Here is a 23,887-nt window from a genome sequence, read left to right as displayed (position 1 = left end):
GTTAAAGACTTACTTGTTTTCTCTGTTATCATTATTCCATCTGTACTTGATAAACCTGCAATGTCATTTTGTTGTGTACTTTCTGCTTAATATGTTTATGTTCTTTGATTGCAAAGTGTCCTTGAGCATGGGAAAGGTGCTGTATAAATAAAAGTGATGATGATGATGATATTCAGGTCATCCAGAATCAGATTTGAAAGTTCAATTTAAAAATGTAAATGAGAACAAAGGTGAAGAGTTCAGGCTTTTGGGTAAAAATTAGAGATTTTTAATGGAACTGAACTCACTTCAAGCCTTCACAGGTTACTTAAGGCCAGCCAGCAACAGCATCTACAGCATGACACAGACCACACGTCCCATCAGATAACTAGCTAAATAATGAAGCTAACCTTATCTTGCCTAATGTATCGCCACTGATACAGATACCGAGACTGTGTCTTTGTACCATTCATGCTGCCTTTACTGTTGGATGCGCTGTGATGGTTTCTAAGCAAGCATACACACACCTTCACATCACTATGGAAACACTTACTGATTTATTTCATCAGAGTAACAAAAGTAAGAAAGTAGTAAGAGAGAGATTGTGAGGAGGTAGAGAGATAAGAGATAGAGAAAAACAATAGGAATGTAGAGAGAGATAGATGTGGGCTATAGAGGAGAAGAGGTATAGGTGACTCATTTGGGCAGCTGGAAATTTTAATGCAAAACAAGCAGTGTTTTCATCCTCTATAACCCTCTAATAAAATTACACACACACAGACACACAGTGGGCATTGATTTAAGGCTGTGTTGACAGAGCAAGCTGAATTTTTGGGTGGAGAAAACTATGTAAGGTACACAGTCAACCCTTTGTACCTAAATGTGTCTGTGTGTGTTGAATTTAATATCAGTTGTTCTCACATATTTCATGAAAGGTCTCTGCACTAAAATGCACCTCCACATTACATACACACTGTGTGCCTGTTGTACTAAGCCTTTTGTGGCAGTTTCAGATGCACTACTTCTTCATGCATATGCATTTGAGGGAGGGCTGTGCCATAAGTGGGTGGAGATATTACGTATACATGTGCTGAAGGAATGTTTACCATCAGAGTAGCACTGTTCAAACTCTCTGGACCAGATGTACTTATATGAGAAGACACAGCGCAAAATGTGCCATAATGCGGCTGCAATATGTCCATGTTATTGGCTGTGAAAAAAAAAACATTAAAAATGGGGGAAAAAATGTGGTTCACGCTCCACTTGTCAGGCCAGTTTTGCTCCCCTGTTCAGATGATCCAAGAAACGTAAATAAGTTTAGTTAAAAATAATGCAGGGTAATCCTTAACTACATCACGTAGGGCTGGGCAATGTGGGCAATCATTTATCATGATAAATTATGTCACAGTATGTCGCAATATGCTTTTCTAAGCATATCATGGATATCGTCAGTAGTTAAAAACACTTCCCAACTGCATGTTTGATTATAAAGAGAACATAATTAGTCTTGTTTAATCCATTTAGTGCAGCGCAGTATGTGAAATATCATAGTTTTTGATAGTATTTTTTAAATGTGGCACTACTTTCTCTTTTTTGTTAACTGAAAATGAAATGCAGAAAAATATATATTCTGACATATTGTGGCTCGTGAAAGCTTCATAAGGTAGTGTGATATTTCATTTTTGCTATATCGCCCGTGTCTAATTAACAGTATATTTTTTAGTATATTGGCATATGGCAGTCATTATACATAGTTTGTTTTTCATGCAGCCCTTGTAAGAAGACATCTGAGCTTTGACCACTTGGAGTGATGTTTACCAGCAGAACATAATAGATAAAAGCTGTGTCCTTATAAGCATGTTAACGTTTGCATAGTCTGCCACCACAATAAATACCCCAAATCCTTTCGCTCTGACAGTTTGAATACATAACCAAATCCGACCAATCACCTTTCAACTTCTACTGCCAGATGTGTGTCACTGGCTGGTGAAAGTATTGTGCTGAGTGGGAGCTCTTTAAGCTGTGTGTGACAGGATTAGAGTTACAGAAGCACATTACGTAGCTGTTTGCAATAAACACCAGTCTGAATCCAAGCTACCAGCTTCTCAACTGTCTCAGCTTCAGAGACGTTAGTATGTTCAAAGCTCATTATATTTGAAGCTTATGCATCAGCTTTAATTGTAGCCTGAAGCAAGTCAGATTTTTCTTAATTGTGGGATTTAAACTTTTGAAGTCTGTTTGTTACTGTTGTTTTGCTACTCAAAAGCTGTTATAATTGCATGTTTGATTAAATGTTTGCAGAGTGAATTAATTCACATTTGTTGTACATTTTGATGTACAGGCTTGAGTCTAAACTCCAGTGTAAGCCTGTCTTTACAAAAACAAATGTGGTATTGATTGAATATTTAGATTCTGCACCTTCAACAGAATTTTGTTCTTACAAAGAGTTGAGTGATAAATAATTACTATAAAATGGTAAGTAACGAAGTACTTAATTACTGTACTTAAGTAATTTTTTAGCCAAGTTTACTTGACTATTTCTGTCACTTAATACTTTTTTTACTCACTACATTTTAAAGAAAAATTTGTACTTTTTATTTACTACATTTTCAAAATAGGCTGGTTACTTTAGTTTTAGATATCTATTTATTTAGTGATTATTTATTTTATCTTTCTGTCCACTTATGCATTTTTTAAATCAGGCAATTATATTCGGACACTCAATGAAGCACAAATCAGTATCCTAATGGATACAAAATGGGGCGGAGACAGTACAGTGAACCTGTGATTAAAAAAGGAATAAAAAACAAAAAACAAATGAGACAACGGAATCTGTAGAAAGAGATGGCAATGAATCAGCACATAATACGAAGATGATGAGTCAATGACTTGAAAAAAAACTGCATCCACGGTCTCGCTCAATCGTGGAGTGAGTTATCAGGACAGTCGTGAGAATTCCCGGTAAGTCGGAAGAGTTTTGAATCTGCACTGCCAATTAATGAGTAAACTCAAAGCACAAAAACACTTAAACAGTAAATATTACACCTAAATGTATATCTGTAGTAATGTAGACAACCTCCGTCTCAAGTCATACAGCCCCAGAACTGTAACTGAGACTCTTACAGTGAATAGAGACAAGATGAAGCTGAAGTTAGCTTCATTTCCTGTTCCACCTTAAATGATATTCACGTTCAGACACCTGGGCGGACGTTACTTTAGTCATTGCATCGAGTCATTACAAGTAAGACATAAGTAGATCATAAACATGTTTCACGCTCGCCGTGGTGAAATGCTTTAGCCTAGGCTGATTAGTTGTTTAAGATTGCTATTTTATTTTTCCTAGTCTTTGCACATCAGCTGTTTGATTTAACTTTCATGTTGTCTTCGTTGGGTCTGCCTGCTGTGGCAGTAAGCTGTGTTTTTGGCTTCAATAATTATTAGGTTTTAAATTTGCAAAGCTTCAACTTTGTGGCTTTAACTTTGCACATCCCAGCTGTCTGATTTTAACTTGTCATCTTCTCTGTGTAGAAGTTGAGTCTGTGGTGAGCTGAAGGTATGTGTGAATTCAGCTTTCTGATTGGTTGCCATTGTTTTGTATCAGGGTGGAAGTGTTGGAATATGTAGAGTGATGACTGCATGGCTGTTAGGAATAGCCTATAGCCTGATGTAATGACACTGCAGGACATTAGCGTGTGTGTGTGTGTGTGTGTAACTCCAGGTCTGAAAACAAGTCCCACTCTGGCCCTGGCCTTACTTGTAGGATTTATTTGATCTGGTATTCAGTAATGACTGCTGAGATGTTCCTCTGACTCTCAGTGGAAAGATATCCTGTTTAAAAGAATTGAATTAGAGATGATTTTTTTAAGAGATGCTTTTACTTTTAGTAATACTTTAACTTGAGTTTTTTTTTTTTTACTGGGTTACTGGTACTTTTACTTAAGTAAGGGACTTGTATACTTCTGCCATCTCTGAAAATCACAATATTCTTTTGTCATCACAGGTGATAAATATGATGTAAACATGTGTAAATGTGTAAAAAAGGATATGTGTAATAAATAAAATAGCAGGTGTAATTTTAGTGCTAGTTTCCAGTTTATTTCCACCTCATTTGCATATGTACAGTGCTGTGCAAAAATCAGAGGCCACCATTCATTTCTGTAATTCCCAGTCAAAACAGCCATTAGGTATAAGTTATTAATATTACAGCATCAGAAAATTACATAGAAACCTGAAAAACTTAATTTAATATCTCTGCCTTTATTACAGCTTCTGTTGTTTTCAGGAGGCTTGCTTTCAATTTTTGCTTCAGGGCCTGTGGCCTGTGGCCCGAGAAAGCTGCTGGTGTTTTTGGCTTCTTTGTTTGCTTTACAAAATGAAGAGCTTCTTGACAGCTACACATCCTTTCAGACTCATAGTGCTGAGTTGTCTTCTCACAGTGGAAGGATGGACAGAAACACCTGTGGATTTTTTCTGATCTGAAGCAAGAGTGGAGCTTGATTTTCTCGTCTCTCTCAAAGATGAAAGCTTTAAGTGCTGTTTATCTGATGGGGACAGTTTTGGTGGTCTGGCAGGCCTTGTGTGACTGTTAGGTGTCCCATTTTCTCTACATTTTTGTTAGTGTTTTGAAATCCAGTTTTGGAAACTCTTTATTTTCCTTTGACATTTTCCCTTCCTTATGCCTTATAAAGTGGATTGTCTTCTATCTACTCTCCTGAGAAATATGTTCCAAAAAATAAATACATTGTACTTAATAGCCATTTTGATTGGAAATTAAATGAATGAAGCGTGGTGTCTGACTTCTGTGCAGCACTATATGTGTACATGTGTGTTTTATTGATGTCTTTGTTGCGTTGCGGTGGATCGTACAAATGTGGCCAATCATTTGTGGAATGTATGTTCGAGTCCTGATCTGTGATCTGGTGACTATGCCCATAAAGTCCTCAAATAAATACAACCATAAAATGAGCTTTCAACAAAGCACAGTCGTAAAACGAGTGGCGCTGTGAAGGCTTTGAGGGTGTACTGTACGCACGGAGAGGGAGAGAGAGAGGGAGAGAGAGAGAGAGAGAGAGATGGGAGTCTCTCTGAAAGATTATATGTGTGTGTCTGTGTGTGGCCTGGCAGGTGTAGCGGAGTTCTGAGTGACAGCGTAATCAGGGTGGATTAGGGCTAAAGAGAGTACAAATGTGATGGAAAACGTTTTCAGTTACATACTAAGCTCTCAGCATTAGTCTAACCCCTTTACCCCTACGCACATCACACACACAATAGCAGAGCCACACTGGCTAAAAGGTGTGCCAGTGGGATCGAGACATGAGCCCACAGATACCAGGCCTCACACACGCTGCGGTACAGGGCTGAGAGACGAGGGACAGGTTCTAATGAAGACCAACATCATGAACATCTTTGTCATCCAAACCATTTACAAGTATAGAGTTTGGGAATCAGTGTCACATTGTGCTGCATTCGCCATATAGGCAGGGTACCTTCTTTGCTTACATGCTCCAGATGCTTACAAACACTGCGAGAGCTTTAAGATAATGCCATTTTTTGTTGTTTTTAAGGCTTGTTATGCTTAAGTGAATCAAATAAGACTTCAGAGGGATGCTAAACAACAAAATATGGATAAGATTAGCCCTGTTGATATGGAGCCATACAAACTCCCAAACAAAGAAAGAGTGGAGTAATGATGTGGGTATGCTACCCTCTCTTTGATTTACAGGCTTTTTTCCTAGCTGGTGTGTGGCTTAAATGCATATTCTTCAAGTCATTTAGAATTTTCCAATCACTCAAGTTTACAAATAGGTATTCCACTCCACCATTTGCCAATTTAACTCGATTGCAGGAATATTTCATTTTTCACTCAGCCACTGGCATGTCAGTGTAGTTAGTCTTTTAGCTGACACTGCTAGCCTAACTCAGGGCTGTGCAGCTCCGATCCTAGAGGGACGATGTCCAGCACAGTTTGCTGAATTACCTGCTCAAACACACCTGAATCAACTAATCTGTTAATTGCCTGGTTTAGTGGGTGAGTTTGAGTAGAGAAAGTACCAACCTACGTTGGACATCGGCCCCCCCAGGAGCGGAGCTGTGCACCCTTGGCCTAACTAGTTGGCAAACCGATGACATTATTACTGTACTGTACTATTTTAAACCCTACAAATCCCTGAAAGAGCAGTAAGTCTTTAAGATAAACAGATAAATGCTAAGTATGTTTTCATCTGTTTTTTGCCCGCACACATAAAAAAATGGTTCTTCAAGGATTTTTAGTAAAGAAAACAGTTCTATATAGAACCATAAACACTCAAAGAACACCTTTGTGTGATTAAAGGGTTGTTTGCATCATGAGAGTTTTTCAGATTGATGGAGAGTGTGCTTTATATTGTTCTATGTAGAACATTTTTAAAGGGTTCTATATAGCACAAAAAGGGTTCTTCTGTTGTTACATGCTTGACACTGTACTAATTGAAGAACCCTTTTTGCTGCATCATTTTTAGGAGTGTAGTCACTTTTTAACGTACTTCATCTCATATCTTTTACAGTGCACTCCTCAAATATTGGCACCCTTGGTAAACATGAGTAAAACAGGCTGCAAAAAAAAATTATATTGCTGATCATTTTGATCTTTCATTCAAAATATTAACAGAAGTGTAATCTTTATTTTAAGTACAATGATTGAAAAAAACTACATCTTATCAGGTAATAAATATTTTTCTCAAATCTGTGTGTGCCACAATTATTGGCACCCCTTTTCTTAATGTTATTTTTGCTAAGGTAACATCTCTGAGATTTTTGCCTGTAACTTAATGAGGCTCAAGAACACATGGCAAAGGATCTGAGACCCTCCATACGGAACCTCTTCAGATCCTTTATATTCACACTGTGAACTCTCATTTTCAGCTCATCCTGCAGGTCAGGGGACTGGGGTGGCCATGGCAAAATCCTGTAGTCAGTGAAGCATTTTTGTGTTGATTTTCATGCTTTGCATCATTGTCCTGCTGGACGGTCCAAACTATGGCCCTGTTTAAGATTCCAGGCAGAGGTTTTGATTTTAATTCTGCTGGTACTTGATGGAGTCTGTGATACTATGTATCAGAATAACGGCAGTGCAGCAAAAACGGCTCCATTAAAGGTGAATTGACAAAACGCTCACAAAACCTTTTTGCTTTAAAACTTTTGTTAGTTCACTGATTTTTGGATCAGGTGTCTTTCATGAGGCAGAATGATAAACTCTGCAGAGCTGTGTGCCTGTGAGGAATAGAGCCCGACACGTGTGATCTAAAACCTCCTACAACTTTTTGAAACTCAGCTGCAACTCTCCCAAATTTGTGAAACAAGTATGCAACATGATCATGCCAAACAATACAATTTCAACCAATCATTTTCAATCAACACATTATGGACAAGGAAACAAAACAAAAGATAGATCAGTGTCTCTTGGAGAAATGTTGCTTATTTACTGGTAATCACTTATTTGGTAAGTCAGCTTTGTTAGCCTGCTGTTTTGTTACCTGCGTGGCTGGGTTATTCATAATCTCCTCTCCAGACATAGAATTGATACAAAGACACAAATATCAGCTACATAACGCATCATGAATTATTTCCAAGCCACTGAGAGAGTGGTATGATATAGGAAAGCAGGTTATCTTGCTAATGAGTGAAATAGGTTAATCCACTGTGTTGCTTGTGACTTTGACTATTTATGGATTGCATTATGTAACTATTAGGTTGCACAGAAATCATATTTTTATGCAACTTGCAACCATGTAAATCCCGCTGAATATCTGTAGTGCGAAAGAGTTCATACCAAGATCAACATAGAGAGACAAATATTGTGACTTAAAAAGAAGATTGTCTTTGAGTGTCTGTCTCTGACTGTGTGTATGAGTGTGCAGCTCTCCCACACATAACCCAGAGTGAAAACATGGTGTCCTAATATAATTCCAGTGCAAAAATTGAATAAGTTACACAACTGAGATTAGCAGAATTTGTTTATCCGTTGCCTAAAACACAAACATCCTGTGTAGCACGTAAAGAAGCAGTATTCTGTTGCACAGTATTGTGTCTGATGATTATATTATGAAACTATTCTAGTTCAGTGGGAGGGAAAAGGGGCTAGCCTAAATCTTCTCAAATCCCTACACTTAATGGAATTGGGACCTCTCTCTCTCTCTCTCTCTCTCTCTCTCTCTCTCTCTCTCACCCACCTTCACACGCAGGCACACACATGATGAAGACAGATAACTGAGGAATCCTGAGTGTGTTGTGTGACTCTGCGAAAGTGTCCTTGCTTGCCCTAGTCACTTTTGTTTGAAGATTGCTTTGTTTAAACGGCTTGGGCAGTAAAACCGTATAATCAAGCAGAGTGGAATCTGATTCATCTCTCCACAGGGCTCAACTCATGACTTAACAAATGTACACACACACAGACTGAGCATGTGGTGTGCTCTGAAATCTGTGTGGCATTAGGGTCCACCTTCCTGAATCAATTTGCTTTGCATTTCAGAACTAGATTTTCTGGTTAGAGAGTCTGGGGCAGTGATTGAGACACTATCAAATTCAGTGTGATTGTTCAGTTGCAAGAAAAATTGTCTCACAGAGTTGCTCTAGACGTTTTGGTACCTTCTGTCTAGGGATGCAGCAATCATTGTTATGACCACTTAGATTCCAGTTTCTTTACAGCCAAACTGGCCAGTGGCCAATCTGAAGCACACTCTGTGTGGGCTAAATTAACACATGAAACACATCAGCACATTTCCAGTACTTTCTTTTAGCCTATTTGTTCTTTAATCGGCCAAACTGGCATTTTTGTTCTTTAAATAACCATATAAAATACTACACTGTAAGTAAGAGGCAGCTGGCTACTTAGCATAATGAGTCATGGATAATAGTGCTGTGAGAGTGCACTTACCTGGCTCAGATTATTTACATCATAAAAGTGCAACACAGATCTACCAAAACAAAACCATAAATTGGCCAGTTGCCAGTTTCGTGTTTTGAGCAAAAGTCTGCCGAATCCAATCTTGGCAAAATTACTGATTACGTCCCTGCTTCCGTCGTAGCTCCGCCTGTTTATTGTACGGTGTCTAGGCAGCTCTCTCTGTATACTGCCCAAGCTCCTCCTCCTCATTATTGTTTCTACCTGTTTCTTGTTATTTTCTGTTTATTTATTGCAGGCACCTTAACAAGAATGCTGATTGCGTACTGTGTGCATTGATATCTTTCTGTGAGCATGCCCCCTTCTGGAGGCCAAGGTGGCTGTTAAAGAGAAGCCTCCTAACTGTGGGGTGTTGCTGAAATGGTGGTACACTGGCAGTGCTGCCTGAATGTGCCTGCTGAATATTCGATTTCAGCCTTTCCAGTGTTTTGTAAACATTTTTATGATAAATTCTATAACCAACTAGACCATTTTTTTTCATCTGGCCATTCATTTTTATTGTTTGTTGGATTAAAACCTATATATTTTGAGGTCCCACGGTGGATTATACTCGGAGGCATTTAACCACCACACATGTAATCCTGTCATGTATCTCAAGTTGATATGTTAGTAGTGTACTAGTCACGTTTGGTACAATAATGTATTTACAACTGGAAAATGAAACAGGATCTGCTGTGTAGAACTGTAGAATGTTGCACAGTGTTGGCACTTCAATTTAAAAAAAATACTATTCTGCAAAAGTCTGCTTTAGATGGTGAAGTATAGAAGGCAGAGGCCAGAGGTCAGCAACCCAAATGCATTTTGTCCTTTCAACAAAAATCAAACCACCTTGCGAGGCTCAACATTTTATGTCCATTTTACCATCTTGCCTGTAAAGATGTTTTCTAGTTTAGGTCAAAAATATATTGGACAACGCAGACTTACTTTGCTCTGCTTTAAGCTTTAGCTCAGCTATTGCTGCTTTTCTCACATCTCTGGCAGGAAACTAAGTCAGCTTCTCATTCGCCAGCTTCTTGTTTTAATTTTCCTGTTCCACCTTAAATGGAAGCGCCAGAATGTAACTGCTGCACCATTTGAGGTGGAATGGGAAAATTCGGATGAGAAGCTGGCAAACAAGAAGCTGACTTTAGCTTTGCGACTTTTTAGTGTTTGACAGTTTCTCGTTGCAGATTAAACGTGTCAGGAAACCCGCTGGAATGCTTATAAATGCAAATTAGTCTGTTCGTCTTCAAATTGTCTATGTTCGTCTTGAATCTTTCTCTTTGGCTTTTCGTTAGCTACTAGCTAGGCCAGACTGTTGTCATTGCTATAGTGACCAGCAGTCTGCGTGCCAGCCTTTAGGGTTGAAGGGTGAATTAGCAGTTATACTTTAACTCCAGTGTTTAAGACCATTTATTGTTAAAACTGTGTTGAACGATCAGCAGAGCTTTATTTTATTTAATTCTGCTGTGGAGCCGCAACAGGGCAGTAAAAGAGCCGCATGTTGCTGACCCCTGGTATAGTGTATGATTAGAGCCCACAATGTCTGAATCAAAACACAGGGTGTTGTCTGTTTGCCTGTTTGAGAAGTCTCTTGTTAGCTGTGTTCCTTATTCCTACAGATTGTTTCACAAAGCAGGATTTCTCAGTTAATGAAATAACTTGGACCCAAAGTCAAAAGTCAAATTTGTCCAAAAGGAGATAAGCATTTAGGGACAATTTGGTCGGACATTCCTCGACTTTTGACTTATATGGTCCAGTTTATTGAGAATTCCTGTGAAATGCACTTTTGGCTTTCCTCCAGTATTTGTTTTCCTTGCTCCTTTGTATTATTATATATTTCCAGTTTAGACAGATTTGCTACTCTCTCTTGAATAAGTAGCTGTATTGACCTCACTGCCTGTTATGATGATGATCACTACAGTAACCTTGTTGCACTGACTTAGCACATGTCCTGCCACCTTAAGCCCCCATTGTGTTACAAAATGAAACTGAAAGGAATTTAGGTGTATATTTTTTGTCAAATATTAATGGTGTATTTCTGATATATTCTATTATTTGTTTGCTTCCACACACATATGCTATATAACCACTATTATTGCGCAGTTTGCTACCTCGTCTTTATAACAGGTTTGAAAGAGTCATTAATGAAGTGGTGTGTATGTGGGTGGGTGTGTGTGTTTCAGCTTTGTATTCAGTGCCAATTTGCACACTGTCTAGCATCCACAGTATAGAGAGAGAATGAAAATGACTATTCTTTCTGCTCTTCACTGCTCAGAATGGTGGAATAATTGGTTAATGACTGTCTAATGACACATTTTATGTACTTTCTGCTAATAACTGAATTTTCATATTGTGTGTGTGGGTGTCTGTGTGTGTGTATATGTGTGCTGTGCCGGCAGCACTAACTATCTTCTGTTGTCTGACTTTTTCTTTCAGCTCATTCTTATTTCCTCTCTCTTTCTCTCTTTGTCCTCCTTGTCTGTCTCTGTGCAGTTTAGCACATGCATTAAGGCGAATTATTGTCTTTCAGACATCTGATGCTCTATTTGCAGTGGTAGATGTTTAGTCTGAGTGTCTGAATTTGTTGATTGTTGTGAGCGACTTAAATGTCAGGTAACTTGCGAACAGTCAAAATGCATTTCTACCAACTAATGTGTTTGTTTCCTAATAAGAATAACGATAATTAGGCTGAGAGCATAATTGGAACATTTTTGATTGTTCGCTTGTGTTTGGTTGATAATTAGTCGATGATTGGGTGATGGTTGGCTGATGTTTTACTTGTGTTTATTTTGGTATTTGGCTGATGTTTGGTGGGTGTTTAGTTAATGGTTGGCTGGTGCTTGGTTGAGTTTTTTTGGTGATGTTTCATTAATGTGTTTTTGTGCTTGCTTGATGGTTGGTTAGTGAAATCCTTTCCTTAGGAGAAATAGTATTAAACAACAACAACAACATGTATGATACTTGTGGCCCAGATAAAAATCATAATAGTCACTCACAGCATCAAAACTGAGAAGACTCTTAGTACTTTGTTGCCATTGTAGGCCTTATATAGCCCTTACATGGGCTTTTCAGTTTAGTCTGAACCAAAATAGCAGGTATGAAAAGTGCCTCAGACCCCAGTCTGGACCAAAGGACCAAAATTTTGTCAGACCAAAAGAATTCGTCCCAGGCCAGATGAAACTGAGTCATGGTTCAGTGCGTCTGCAGTACGAAAACACGTTTTGGATAGTTTTGACTTTCACACCAATTACAGGAAGTTGAAGCAGGCTATCGTCACCCATTAAACAATGGAAGAAGAAAAAAAATGGAAGAGAAGAAAAAATGAGCCACGGATCAAATATATACAACGTAACAAATACATGAACCTTGTGAAAACCCCCTAAGTTGAAAATGGCTGAATTACTGTCTGTAGTTTTGCAGATAAACACTATCTGATAAGCGCTATAGTCCTGGCAAATCTGAGCATATGTGACTTTATTGAGATCTCAATTAAAACTTAAGAGGAGCTGTACATGAAATTACTGGGCTCTTTTACTCAGGAGAAACATCTGAGCAGCAAGAGACTCCATCTGTTCTCATTCTTGTCTATAAGTAACTACAGAGGTACTAATATCTATAGAGATCTCTTTTTAGTTTTTTTTTTTCCTGTGGAAGGTTTGATTGGTTGATGGTTGGTGTTTACTTGATGGTTGGCTGGTATTTGATTGTTTAGTTGATGTTTAGTTGGTGTTTGCTTGATGCTTAGTTGTTGTTTGGCTGATTTGTTGGTTTATGTTTGGTTGATTAATGGTTTAATGGTGTGTAGTTGATGTTTAGTTGGTGTTTGGCTGATGTTTGGTTGGTGTTTGATGCTTAATAGTTTTTTTGGCTGAGCATTGATTTATGTTTGGTTGATTAATGGTTTGCTGGTGTGCTGGTTGATGTTTAGCTGGTGTGTAGTTGATGGTTAGATAATAGTCGATGGCGAGTGTTTCCTTGACAGTGTTTGGTTGATGATGGGCTGTTGTTTTGTTGATGTTTAGTTGATGGGTGCTTGGTGTTTGGCTGATGGTTGCTTGGTGTTTGGTTGGTATGTGACTAACGTTTGTTCTTGTATTGGTGGTGTTTGACTGTGCACGGTTGCTGTGTTTGTGAACTGGACGTTGAGAAATAGTATACTACGGATTGGGGTCAATAGAGGTCAGAGAGATTGGCCTGTAAATTGTTACACTAATGCTAGTTTCATGCCGCCAGCTTTTATTGACTTAAAAAAAAATGAATGATCACATATCCAAGCACTTCACTGTGCACATTGTGACTGCAAATTCCTCAGCCTCTTGACCTGGTATAGTGTGTGTGTGTTGAGAGAGCAAGAGAGAACGAGAGAGAGAGAGAGATGTGCTGGAGTGTTTTCTCAAAACCCATTTAAACATTTCATGCCCAGTGAATAAACGTGGTGGTAAGTAACCTGTGTGTTCATGTGTGTGTGCTTATGTGTTTGTGTACACTTTTGTAAACACTGGTGTGTTTTTGTGAATATTCTGTGAACTTTATTTATTACATATTAAATGAAATGTTAAAACAATATCAAGTGATAATGCCAGTATGGCCTTAAATAGCCCTTACGTGTTGCACCATTTGTGGACTGAGCTAGGCCTCCATATGTCTTTAGCAGGCTGCCTATGAGAAAGGCCACAGGTTAACATTCCTTCTTCATACCAGCTAAATACCAGCTAAGTGTTGGCTTTCATATCTTCAGGTGCTGTACATTATCGAATGTCTATTTTAACAGCAGATCTAGTTGAGTGTTTACTTAGCCTTTTGGTCTTTGTTTGGTTTAACGTGTTGCTGTATTTAGATGCCTGTTGTCTGCAGTCCAGGCACACTTTGCCCAGCTGCTTCAGCAGGCCGGTCTTGTCCTCCTGTGCCTTATCAGAGACACACACTTATCACAAAGACAGATGCCTTAGCATACATCACAGTCTTTCCCCATGGGGGATGTTATGGTGCTGCTGCAAAAACAGAAGCGGGTTCCCTTACTGACTGAGACGACGGGAAGGACTTTTAGCATTATGTATGTGTTGAACTGTGCTAACAGCCTAATAGGCCCCATTTATAACAGGCACAGTCTGCCCCGCACCAAGATTTCATTTGCCTCTGGCTACAAATGTCCAAGCCGGTGTGGAAAGGTGTCCACATGATGTTCCTCTGATGAATCAGGCTGTTTGAAGATGTGTACTTCTGTTCAAATATTGTCAAGAGATTAGATTGAGTTTCTATGATCTTTTTATGGTCATTGTCTTTGAAACTACTTCTTTTCTTCACTTACATGTACAGCTGAAGGAATGGTTTGACGAAAAATCAATTTTCAACTTCCCTACAGATTATGTTCGTGATTTCTGTATTTCTGTTTATAAATAACTTTTAATCAAACTGAAGAGATATGTTTATAAATATAAACAACAGAAATTGTGAACATAATCTCACATGTGTATGCCTATTTGATATGCATGTATTGAAAGGGAGGTCAGATTCTGCAGGGAAGTCAGATTTCGGCACAGCGCTCATTGTCTAAACCAGCTGCCCACAGTGTTTAGCTACACAGAGAAGTTTCTTTCATTTGTGTAGATCACATCAAGTCATATTTAGCCTCGTTTTGGTTGTTGTTACTGCAAACACATGCATTTGTGAGTGTGGGTTTGTGGCTGTTTTTTAAATGATGCACACAAAAGCGACTTGCATGCTAACAGCTCCCACTGCTGAAGAAACGTCGGACTGCTAAACTGAGTTCCATAGCCATGTCCATGTGCTTTACATATTAAAAATGAGGTGTTTTCTGTCATTATAGCCGAGTCGCATTGGAGTTCGGCTGTTTGGATCATTCTACCAAATTGGCTCAGAATTTAGATTAAAATCCTTTTGCTTTGAGTGACCCTATAACTTGATTACATTTATTTTATTAAAACAAATAATTGAAAATTCCATTTTGTCACTACCAAAGCAATCATCACACTACTGAAACTTTAACAAATGTTTCAGGTAGTAACTGTTTCTGTATTGACAATTTTAGCTAATTTTGAGCGGTACTTGAAAGCCCTAGTCAGTACTTGACTAGCTTTGAACAATTACACACACATACAGTCATTGTTTTTCATTAAAAAACAAAGGTTTATTTAATTGCAGAAATGTGTGTTTTGGTAGTGTCAATTTGTATGGTTACACACTGATTTTCAGATTTCTCACATCCTGCTCTAAAACGCAGGGGTGTGGCTAAAATTAAGCTCCACCCACAGACCATAACACCTTGTGTTTCGATAGTGACGAAAACGTGGAACAGCATTTTTTTGAATAAAGTTTTTTATTAAAAAATTTACCTCATGGCAAATCCAAATCTTTCGACTTCAAAATAAATCAAAAAGAGGAAAAAAAGTACGTAGTATGAGTTGAAACATATATATTTAGTTAAAGATATATTTAACTATTTACTGTATTAATTAATGCCTTGGGTTTGAAACATCATAACATAATCCTTGTAAACATCTAAGGTCTGAATACTTAATTGTTTTTTTGGTAGTTTATTTGCTGTGGTGCTGCGGTTTGAACTAATTGGATAGAGTGATCCATACATACCTGTAGGAAACCATGAAGCATTATGTGTTCATAATTTTACAACCAAATCATCGGGACAGTTAAGGTGTATGGAAAATGCTAATAATTTTTCTCAGAGACTATGTTTATTTGTGAAAACCTGTAGCAAAGGCAGTGGAAAAATTACCTTACCATGGCCTGGTCTCAACCTCAGACACTCTGCACACACGGAAATGTGAGGAGTGCCTGATTTCTTTTGCACACAAAGATCGAGATTTTGTTAGTTGCATTCTAATTGGCTATCCGCACATCCCTGTATACATACTTTCAAGCAGTGCTTTTGTCATTCAGATGGGAAACAAAGTTTTGTTTTTACAGATAAATTCTAGTCAGCAATGGCAAACAACTTCCTACACTGGACATTAGAGGTGGGCAATATGGCAAAAATTGTGATACTTCAAGAATTTATGATACACGATAATCACAATATTTATTTTGTTGCATATCTGATCAATTGGAACAGAGAAAAAGAACCAGCGGTGCAACATTTTAAAAATACTATCAAAAACTGTGAATACTGTGATTTTTATTCGGTATTTGGCATTCTGTGCAGCACTAAATCCAGTTAAACAGGACTAATTTTGCTCTCTTTATGATAAAACAGGCAGTTGGTCAGTGTTCTAACTACAAGTACTGATGAAATCTGTGCTATATTCAGAAAAGCATATTGCATTGTACTGTGACATAATTAATCACGATAACGATATATTGTCATTGTCCTGCTGGACATTGTGATGAAAATTTTTTTAGAGAAAGATGTATATTTAAGATTTTCATCGCTTCTGCCTACATGCCAAATGACCAAAACAATGGGTTATGATCGGTCATTTGGCATGTCAGTCAAACAGTCTTTTTCTGATAAAGTAGGCAATTCATGGTCACATTGTAAGGTGAAAAGCACCAGACTCTCTGCTGTTGCACGTCCCTATATGACGATGTCATAAATTTCCAATGTAAAACAAAACACACTTCTTTATTCTACTTTTCTTTGGGTTAAGAGAAAGACCTCTGTCTCTTTTTTGCCAAACTACTCCTTTAAAGCAACAGTTTTCTATATCACTAGGTGTTTTTGGACACTAGGTGTCTGGATGTTCAACTATGCTGTGCTGGGCAGTGGACAAACACAACCACAGAGAACTGTTTGTCATAGACTCAACTGGCAAAGGTATCAAAGAGTCAGCAGCTGTTTAAATTTCCTCTCGTCCACACTGATTTCATACACACACACATACACACTCGCGCACAGAGCCTGAGCAAATATGCCCAACCTCATTTGTCGTTCCAGTGGCCCTCAGCAAACAGATTAGAGATGAAACATCCGGTCAGGCGTTCCGCTGACCAAGCGCTCTCTCTTTTAGGCTGAGCCTAAAACCAGTCTGAAAATGCCTCTTAGTCTGGCCACTTTAGACACAGCGCTTATTATCTTCCTATGCCAACCAAGATTGCTCACACACTTCAACACACAAGCAATTTTGTGATTTTGGCAAAGGCCTCTCTGGCCTGGAGAAAACGTGCTTTAATGCTGATGTTAATGCGTCTGGATTTAGTGGCTTTAGTTTGCTAATTTTAACTGAGATTATATTTAGTTATATTAGGTGGAAAGCTGATAATGAAAATGAATATGGCTCTGAAATAGCTGTGATTGAATGGCTCCAGGTTAGCACCATCTGTGATAACCCAAATGTCTATGTTGTCTATAGATTTCGCTTTTTCCTACAGCTGTCTAATGAAGACAACACATTTAAAATAGAAAAACTGACAGTGAAAATGAACTAAAATACAAGCCCAACTCTGGCATTGTGGGTCGTTTACTTTCTAAGTAAACCTACAACGTAAATTTATAGAAAACATTTGTAACCCTTTCCTTTACACTTGGCGCAATGCTCGTTCAATCGTCTTGTATAAAGATCAGTATAAATCCGTCTTTATTCTTGGCACGTCATGTGATGTGATAGTCCACATACTGGCTTTGGTTAGTGAGCCACAGCGAATCGGAGTACATGATTTGGAAATTTGAAAGTCGGGGTGGGCGGAGTCCATACCCAGTGCCGGAAAATGAGTGCACAGATTTGCTTTGGTTAGGTTGCCGCAGTTACTCAGAGTTTCTGATTCAGAGAAACTTGTGGTTGGAGTGTTTTGGCAGTGAGAGAGAGAGAAAAGAGAAAAGCAAGAAATGCAACCCGAAAACAAAAACAGAAAAAATGAAAAATATGGCCAAGAAGATGTTTTCTACAGACAATGCTCTAGAACTGTTGTTCCACACAGTGTGACAACTTTTCAGATCCCAAATTGTCATCCAGATAACGTGAGTGATTTTTGTGTCATGGTGCAGAAGATACAGACTGTGTAAAACTCAAAAACTGACCCTTTTGTGAGGTTTGCAAAGTGCTATTTTTAACTGTGAACACTGCACAGATAAAAGGGCATAACCTGGAAAAAAAGTACAGACTTTTAATAACTTGTATTTTAGGTCAAAGAGTGTTGTACAGGTTTTTGTGTGAAAAGTTTTGTCTGATATCATGGTTCAAAACTGCCAAAAAAAATTTTTTTGTGCTTCTGTGGTTTTATGTGCTAATTATCGAAATGTAACGTGTAGAAATATTTCTTGAATAATGTATTTTATTGAGTTGAAATGAAAGTGCACAAATATGAAAAGGTAGAAAGTTGTCAGTGTAGGTCTTAAAGGGTTAATATGGCCCTGAAAGTAACACTTTCTAGGAAAATCTGTGTCTTTTTACTGGATACTGAATCAATAGTCAAACCATATTTCAGTCAATGTGTGTTTGGCTGCCTGGTCGTTAAAGGAGAATTCCACAGATTTTTCAGAATTGCTGCAAAATTAAAGGGTTTAGATGTAAACAAAGTCATTCAGAGTGGCTTGATGTGAAATGCTCCATCTAGAGAAACTTACTGGGTCAGAATTGTTTACACTGGTGGTGATAGGAACCAGACTGATGAGTTTAATTTATGTTAAAGCTACTGCACAGACAAGCTATAACATGAAAACAAGGTCATAGATACATTACCTAATTCTTGATACACTGGTTTACGATTGTTTTGAGGTAAGGTTTCTGCCTGACCAGATTTTTTAAATGCAGAGAGGTACATGGAGGTTGTTAAATGGAAAATAGTCCCCAAAGAAAACATGGATTTTTTTTTCGGACTTGCCACTATTTTACCATTATCAGTATTACATATAAAACCTCTGAAGACATATGCAGGTTGTCTGGTCTTTTTGGATAGTAAATAAAATGGCTATGTTTGGATCGCAATCCTGACTTAGTATGTTTCTCTACAATAAGCTGTTTACATCCAAACACTCTGAATGACTTTGTTTGCATCTTAAGGACTGATATATAAAGAAATTCTGAAAAATCTGTGGAATTCTCCTTTAAACCGCTTGTGCCCAGAGCTAGAGAAGCCGTGCATTTTAATAGCAAATGTGGAGTCCACATGGACTCATTTAAATCAGAATAAAAGCAGTGTAGAGGAAAAGGAAGTAACAGGAAGGAATGAAACCATTAGGCATACCATTGTGTGTTTAACACAAATACTGGACAAAGTCATTTACTCAAAGACGCAACAAGAAGAGAAAAGTGTGTGTGTGTGTTTGTGTGTGTCTGTGTGTGTGTTGTGGTGTGTAAATGATAAGAAAATACGACAATTTGAATTAGAGATGCCACTGATCTGATACCCGCTTTCAGTATCAGGATCATAACAGCAGAAAATGCTGGATTGAATATCAGAGGAAAAAAGTGGCAAATCCAGCCTGAAAAAGCGTAGAACTGTGTGTAGCACAACATCATGTAAAGTAAAGCAGGTCATGTGATTGCAGCCACATGTAGCCTTCTACGTTCTGGGGGGTGCTGGAGCCTATCCCAGCGGTCATTGGGCAGAAGGCAGGATACACCCTAGACAGGTCGCCAGTCCATCGCAAGGCTAGCCACATGTAGTGTAACATTAACATAAAAACAAGAGAGTTGTTATTGTGCTTACTGTGAACCGTTTATTTTTAAACAGACTCGTTTTGCATATGTTGGCACTGTATATGGTGTTGATTCATTTATTGTTATTTTCTGTTTTGTTTATTTCAAGTTGAGGTAAATAAAAAAGCTATGATTTTGTGTAAGTCACATTATTAGCTATGTATTTTTTTCTATAGTGCAGTAAAGTGTTAAATTGAGTAGTTAGATGGACATAAGTTAAAAATAATTCATTTTGGAACTTAAAGCAAAATATCAGATAAGTAGCGATATTGTCTGATATCCAGATTCACATTTGCACATATTGTGCCTTTTGTAATTTGTGAGGGTATTTTGCTAGTCTCCTGGTCCCCATGAAGAAAACCTTTGTTATAAAATAGCCAAAAGAGCCAAAATATTTTCTTTTGGTTACTAAAGTTTAGGTAGATTTAAGAGAGGAAACATCAGTATTTAACTGTGCGTGTGTGTTTTGTGTGTGCATATGTGTGTGTTTGCATGCATTCGTATGTGTGCGTGCGTGTTTGGATTCCTGACTGGCTGGCTGGCCGGCCAGTTCATCTCTAAACTGTAGGGCCTGAAGGTCAGTACAGTAGTCCAGCGTAGCCTTAAAGCCCTGCTTTTATGGATTTTTTGGAGTGATAGACATCCTTCAGTGAGTTTGTGAAGTCTCTGCTCAGCTCTCTTTCTTCTGTTCAGTGATAATGTGTGTGTGTGATGGGGGAGTGGGTGTGGGGGATATGTTAGTGTGTGGGTCAGTTAGTGTCTGTGGTCTATATTAGATACTTTCAGCAGGATATCAGTGTTAAGATTGATGGAGCCTCATGATGAGGTATAAGAGAGGGAGAGAGGTAGGTTTGAAACAAGACACGAGGGGCATGGACACACTGACCCTGACCTGTTGGCGTACACACACGCACACACACACACACACGCGCACATACACGTCAGATACACTTACAGCACAGTGGAGGGAAGATTCTTTTCCTTTTCAATTGCTTGCCATGACGTCTATGTGGAAAGAGTGTAAATCTCTGACATCACAAGGGTTGAATTAAGATATGATTGTTTAAGTATCATGAAATTCCACCATGATTCAGGTTGATTCAGGGTTATTACAGCAGTGTTGGGGTAACATGGTACAAAGTAATGTTTTGCAGTAATGTGATTACTTTTTCCTGTGACAAAGTTATGTAATACATTCCAGTATAAATTCTTGCAACCACATTACAGCTGCTGACTTAATAGGAATATTGTTATTTGTGTTACTTGTATGCCTCTAAAACAATATTAATTATGCACAATGCATTTAAATCATAGATTGCTTCTGTATACAGTAGAAACCAAAAGAGACCACTAGTGAAAATGCTTCTATTTTGCTTTTTTTTCCATTTTAATAGAAAATGTTTCATTACAAATTATATCATTAGCATAACAATGAGTGAAAAATAGAATCTTTGAAATTTTGACATGAATTTCAGAATTTCTCAGTGTTTATCCCCTCTTTGCTTTAATGTGTATTGTATATAATTTGCGTGTACATGTGCTAACTGTGTCTTGACGCAATAAAAACGTTCTGCAATGCAAGCGTGGGGAAACACTGTAAACTCATCAAGTAATCTGTCAAAGCATCCAAGCTGATGGATAAAGATCTCTGTGCTGAAGAATCTCACCTAAGCAGTTTTTCATTGAGACACAGCTTTACGTTTACAGCTTTACATTTTATTATTATACAGTTCTACTGGCTAGTTTCTCAGTTCTCAAACAGCATCAGGTGATCATCTTTTTAGTCAAGCAGAACTAACTGTGTCTTGTTCAAAGGCAGGCACAGTTGGCTGTAATTGAGTATTCACTTCTGATTAAACAACTGAGAAGCACTGGTACAAGCAGGTTTAATAGAGTAGCACAGAAGTGAAGTAATGAGTGGTGAGATCACTTTTTCCAGGAAGTAATAAGTAAACTCATTGCAGTGTGAAAGAAGTAAATAATGATTTGTAATGGATTACTTTTCTTGAGAAACTACCCCAACGGTTAATAAAATGATTAATAGAACTAAAACTATCAGTTAAAAATAGAAATAAAAATAAAAAGTGTGATTTTAGATTTAAAGTGGTAGTTTTCAAAAATTATGAAAGCTGAATAGAAACTATGTTGGCCACTGCAACAGGAACAGAAGTAAATGGTATAACATAGACAAATACTTTAGTTTTCATATTATATATACCTGAAGAATGGTCTAGAAGTGAACTCCTTCGATATCAAACCTTAAATTCCCATGTCTTTGAGCAGGGGTGTCCAGTGTTGTCCACAAAGAGGTTTTCATTCCAGCAAAGCTGGAGCTCAGCTGATCAGTTGTTTGGAGACAGATACCACTTGATTGAAAAAGTGGAATCAATTGTGCTTTGGCTTATTTAGAATGAAAACTTGCAGCCACACCAGCCTTTTACAGATAAGATTGGAGAGGAGCAATCTAGCTATCAGTTAACTTTCATTTATTTATGGCTTTTTATTTAATACTTAGACATTTAGAGTTATAGTGTTATTATAGTCATTTACTGTCATATACTATTTACATAGTGAATTATATTTACATTAGATCTACAGTCTGTATCATCGTGACGATTTTCCATTTTTTATTGTAATCTTCTTAGAATACACACTTTCCACAGAATTTCTCTGCTTTTTTCAATGAACTACCAGTGAAGAGTCATTAATATAAAACTTCGACATGCTGTTGTTATCACGGCCAATAACTGTGATTCCTGAAAATTAGTATTCTTTGTAATCTATAGAAAATAACTTTGAGTTTATTATCTTTATGCAGTGAGAGAAACAGCATCAATTCTGGGCAGCACTCATATACTGGGACCCAGATCTGTGCCAGTCATTTCTGAGTGTGTATTGAGAGCTTTTGAACGTTTGAGTGGCTCCGGCTGTGGGCGAGGGCTTGACCATTGAGAACTGAGGCCTCATACAGATGTGTGTTTGTGCTGAGCGGTTTCTAACATATTTTCCTTTTTTAGAGAGTGGTGTGTGAGGTAGGAGGGGTTGAAATTCAAAGGGGCCTGTGTGTGGACGTGGCTGAGAGTGTGTGTGTGTGTGTGTGAAAGGACTTAATTACAAATTAATGTAAATAAACTGCATTTCCTCTCCTCCAGAGGAGCTAAAAGGGAACATTCAAGCGTTCAAGAGTGCATGTTAACATTCACACAGCTCTTCAAATTGACTGCTCCTTGGACACACACAGAAACACACACATGTGCCAGTAGATTCAGTTCATTGTGAAGTTTGGCTCCACCTTGTGGAGGTCAAATAGACTGCAGTTATTGGACTGTGTGTAATTGTATTCATAGTTTGGTAGTGACCTGTGTCATAACACATTAAAGTGCAAAAGTCAGAGACCACCTTAAAATTTAATTAAGATCTCGTCAAAACGGCCAGTAAGTTATTCAATTTTCAGCACCAGGAAAATAAGCAGGAAACATATCTTTAACAGAAAATTACACAGAAACCTGAACAGCTACATATAACACTTGATTTTTCAGTATTTAGTGTGTCCACCCTACAAATAAATCTCTACAGCGAGTCTCCTTACTGCAGAGATGGTACTGGACTGACCTCCTGCTGCATGAACTGTGCAGAACCACATCACTATATCACCTCTCTTGTTAATACACACTGTGCAATATATCATGACCGCTACTGTAACCACTTTCAGTGACACTTTCACTGCACACTTTAGACTGTAAATAGTGATGTTACTCCTAGTTATGTTTATACTCATTGTGTTGTAACTACCTCATACCACTGCTCTCATGTAAATACAACAAATCTGTCTTATATGCTATGTAAATATACAAATAGATATACTTCTATTCCTATTCTCTCATACTTTGACTTATGTCTTTTTTATTTCTGCCTATCTATCTATCTATCTATCTATCTATCTATCTATCTATCTATCTTTATTACAGTATCCATGTTTTGCAAAGTGTCCCACTTATTTGTTTTTTTAAATACAGTTTTGGAATGCTTAATTTCCTTTGTCTTTTGCCTTTTTTATGATAATCCTTAGTGGATTTTCTTATATCTAATCTCCTCAGAAATGTCTTCTTTAGCCATTTTAAAAGCAGATCAGAGAGAAATGTGTTAGACAGTTAAGATGAGTTGGGTAGCTGCTCGTGTGGGTAGATGTTTGTATGTTTGTGTGTGTATGTTAGTGCCTGTTTGAAGGATAAACATATGGTCAATGAGATCTTTGGGAATATCTTTTGTTGGGAGTTCTCAGCTGTAACTGAGTTTAAAATTGAAGGATGGAAGAGTTATAGTGGCAGTATGTTGCACAAAAGTAAAAAGCAGAGAAATTAAGTACTGATATTCA

At 37.9% G+C, this 23,887-nt stretch overlaps 1 protein-coding gene across 1 annotated transcript in view; it reads left to right on the top strand.

Annotated features, from left to right (window-relative positions):
- znf385c (zinc finger protein 385C) overlaps positions 1–23,887 on the top strand; it is a 140,107-nt gene that overhangs the window by 25,045 nt on the left and 91,175 nt on the right. The window lies entirely within an intron of this gene.

The sequence above is a fragment of the Colossoma macropomum genome, unplaced genomic scaffold (genome assembly GCF_904425465.1).
Source record: "Colossoma macropomum unplaced genomic scaffold, Colossoma_macropomum, whole genome shotgun sequence".
Taxonomy (NCBI): domain Eukaryota; kingdom Metazoa; phylum Chordata; class Actinopteri; order Characiformes; family Serrasalmidae; genus Colossoma; species Colossoma macropomum.
The sequence above is the reverse complement of the archived record's forward strand: the minus strand, read 5'-3'. Positions and strand labels throughout refer to the sequence as shown.